Here is a 4,411-nt window from a genome sequence, read left to right on the forward strand (position 1 = left end):
CGGAAAAATAAAACTAGTTGATTTTATTGGCTTTGGATGACGAAAGTCGGAAACAACGACCTAATTTCCTTTCTAATTGTCTGTAAATTCTTTTCATTTATCCTTTCCTCAAAATCTACTCAGTATTGTGTAAGATGAGTGATTTCCTTTCCAATTTCCCGTAAATTCTGTTAAATATATTTGCTCCAAAATATTTTCCTGAAGTGTAAAGCTAAAGTATTTTTTTTTTTTAAGTAAACACTACGTACTTGGTTTGTTTGTATGGTGTATTTACGTTGCATGGAACCAGTGGTTACTCAGCAACGGGACCAACGGCTTTACGTGACTTCCGAACCACGTCGAGAGTGAACTTCTATCACCAGAAATACACATCTCTCACCCCTCAATGAAATGCCCTAGAATTGAACTCGCTTGGCGGGCCAACACCATACCGACCACGCCACTGAGGCGCTTACTACGTACTTGGGATGGCTGGTATACACTAACTTTACGTCAGCTTATACCGTGAGTATATAAGAGGCCTGGTGTGGATCTCTGGATCCATGGCAACCAACCGAGACCATGATCTATCCCTGAAATATGACCATTTCAGAATAAGGGTCTTGAGTGTCACTCACGTCAGATAATTTAGTCATAATGGAAAATAGATATGAACTCCATACACAGTCTTGACATTTTATGTATATACATTCGATATTCACGGGCTTTTCATCCATGAAAATATATAAAACTAACATTCTTATACATGTGATATCTTTCTTCCTTAAAATGATCGTAAATTCCAGGAAAAGTATGTTTGCCGAACTAATTCTAGGTGTTCTCTCCAAAGCAGGGTTTCTTTCATTTTTTTACATTAATTTTTGTGCTATAAATCACCCAGTTAGGAAAATAAATCGTCCATTTCTGAATAAGACTAGTACCGTATTAAACAAATATCTTAGTTTTAAATGAGATACAACGAAATGAACTTTGTCCTGAAACGCATTCAACTCTGATATGTAACAAAAATAAGTCGTGATAATACATCAAGTTAAAAATAAATTAAATAAACTTCTTAGTAAAACATATTTTTTTTACTAATAAGAGACCGGGGACCCACTTACTTAAGACATTATTTCTACGCTTTATCCTAAAGGTCGTTACCTTTTTTAATCAGAATTTTGTTTGTTTGCTTGTATGGTATTTTTACGTTGCATGGGACCAGTGGTTATTTAGCAACGGGACCAACGGCTTTACGTGACTTCCGAACCACGTCGACAGTGAACTTCTATCGCCAGAAATACACGTCTCTGACGTCTCAATGGAATGCCCGAGAATCGAACTCGCAGCCACCGAGGTGGCAGGCCAATTCCAAGCCGACTGCGCCACTAATCAGAATTAAGTAGCTGGCTTGTAGAAGGACAAAGGCATCGTGACTTAGTTCAGGCATTAGTTTTATGCATACAAGATAAAGTTTTTGATATGACAGCCCATAAAGATGTCTTCGCTGTATTTGTAAAAATAAATATAAATTTTGAAAAAAATATTTTTTCATCACAATGCAAGATTAAATCTTGTACATGCCGTGCAAATGTTTTACTAAATAGCGTATTTAATTGAAATGTAATCACTGGTATAAGTGACATTAAAAAACTGAAAGGAGAAAAATCACTGTGGATGATTTGTCAGTTTACAAAACCCCCTTCCAGTCTGTTCGCGTCATTGTAAGAATCAGTGACCATACTGTTATCTACGATTTTTCTTCTTGCTGTACCGACGAGGGTCAGCAGATCTTGTTGGTTTAGATTTTACTTTATAAGAAGATAACTATCTACTTTACATTCTATTTATGTTGATCGCTATCTCTACTTTTTTACTTTGACATATTTCATACTTTTTGGTTTTTTAGTATTGCTTGCTTTAAGAATTTGACATTTTCATATTGCGACTCAATTCTTCGTTGAACAGATGTTATTTTTTTTCATATGCTTGGCCGTAATTCTTAGTTTACTTTTACACTGAACACTGAACGCAATAATTTTGCTATAATGATAGAAATAAAAACATTTAAATTTTACTGTTACGATGTTCGTAATTACGATAGAGTTCTTTGAAAACACACACACACACGCACGCACACATACAGAGAGAGAGAGAGAGAGAGAGAGAGAGTATACTTCCGCTGAATCTGAAAGCGATTTTGGTCAGTTTTGGATTTAACTTACTAGAGATTTCAAGAGTAAAGAATTGCTTCCTTCCCGCCGTAAAGAGGGTAATAAAATCTTTATGGCCACTTCTCTAGGAATTAGTGGTTTACCCATAAAGCCGTCATTTCCTGGGCATGATGAACACATGCATATACCTGTACTATTATTATTATTCTTATATTATTTCTTCTTCCATTATTATTATTATTATTTATTGTTATTATTATTATTAATCTTGTATGAGCAGGACAGTTTTACTGACTCCTTGTCCAGCTTCATAATCATCACCTCCATCGTCCTTTTGTGCTATTCATTTTCTTCTTCCTCTTCTTCTTCTTCTTCTTCATAGGACAAAGAAATGTGCCTGGAATGTTTGTTTGTTTGTATGGTGTTTTCACGCTGCGTGAAACCAATGGTTGTCCTGCTGAAACTCGTTCAGAACTAGGTCAGTTGTATATCTGCTTTCGGGGAAAGAAGATTTAAGTGGACATTTCTGCTAGAACGGATATGATGCAACTTCGAAACACCATTGCTTTGCTCCACGAAGGTCTCTCTCTCTCTCTCTCTCTCTCTCTCTCTCTCTCTCTCGGAGCAGCAATATAACCGAAACACTTTCCCCTTACAAAATCCCACGTTTAGCGGACAAAATCCCTCTCTCTCTCTCTCCTCTCTCTCTCTCTCATAGAGCAGCAATATAACAGGAAAACTTTCCCTTACAAGTTAAAAAGCACTCCACAATTAGCGAAAAACATCTCTCTCTCTCTCTCTCTCTCTCTCTCTCTCTCACACACACACACACACACACACACAAACACGAACGAACGTAAGTATGTAAAAGGTGAAATGAAATGGGATAGGGCAGGTCCCGCGTTGGAGGAATCTCGTTCGTTTGTCACTCAATCTTCGCTTGAGGCTTCAGAATTATATATATATATATATATATATATATATATATATATATATATATAGTATATATATATATATATATATAATTTGAATAGATAAGACAGGTGGATAACTAGAGATAGAGAATCCCTCCTGGCCAGAAAAGTGGCGAGCCTAAATACGGAAGAAGAGAGAGAGAGAGAGAGAGAGAGAGAGAGAGAGAGAGAGAGAGAGAGAATATCAGCAATGGCTCAGATATTATTGAAAAATGATATAGGATGAAGGGGCATACTACCAAATAACTTTTAATTTGTCGTGAAGTTCTTTTTATCCTCAAAGTTTCATTAATAATCGTAATCATATTCTAGGTGGTGAAGATTTTTGTTTTTCTAATAATGTCCAACGGAATAGCACCAATAATCAGTTCCACTGGAGTTACACGAATAGTCAGTTTCACTAGATTTATTTGAAAAGCAGTTCCAGTGAAATTGCGTTTACAGTCATTCTCAGCGGAATTGCACAAATATTCAACTAGAAATGTGTGCGCAGTTCATTCCAATGACAATAAAACGGTATTCTGTCACAGAATGCTACTTTTTAAAGAACAAATTATGCAGGTTTTTTTTAGCATTCACCACTAGATTTATGAATCCTGTACGTGAAAGCAAGCACTCAATGCCCAAAATTATGTATGTACTACATCTTCCTTTTTAGTAAATAAACATTGGAAAAAACGTGAGTTTCATTGCGTCCGAATATGACCCAAAAGCACAATTATACTAAGTCAAATTATCTCAGTTAACAAAAATTGTATAATTTGCTAAACACAATATATATATATATATATATATTGTTACGAAGTGCCAAGTATCTGGTTACCTTGCATCAATTATTACCTCACCAAAAGCCAAACACCTGAACCCTCATAACACGTTTAAACGACTGAACACCTAAAGGCAACAGTGATCCCTTAACACTTACCAGTATTGCAGAAAATCAGACTAAGTTCATCAAAATAGGTGTGAGGTAATCTTTGTAAATAATTAAATTAATCAAGGGCATCACTCCTTCAACAACTTTCAAACTCTAAGTATTTTCCCTGATTTCAGAAGTCTAAGTACTTCCCTGGTTCTAAGTCACTTCAAGAAATTGAAGGAAAGCAAATCAATTACCACTCTATGTTTCTACCTAACATGAATATAGTCATAATTATATATATTTATAATGGTGTAAGATAAAGAAAACACTTATAAAAATTTTAAATACAAAAATTTATTATTAAATTCAAAATTTATAAGTGAAATTCACAATATCAGGGAAAATTACTGTTACTTGAAAAC

The sequence above is a fragment of the Macrobrachium nipponense genome, chromosome 8, assembly GCF_015104395.2.
Source record: "Macrobrachium nipponense isolate FS-2020 chromosome 8, ASM1510439v2, whole genome shotgun sequence".
Taxonomy (NCBI): Eukaryota; Metazoa; Arthropoda; class Malacostraca; order Decapoda; family Palaemonidae; genus Macrobrachium; species Macrobrachium nipponense.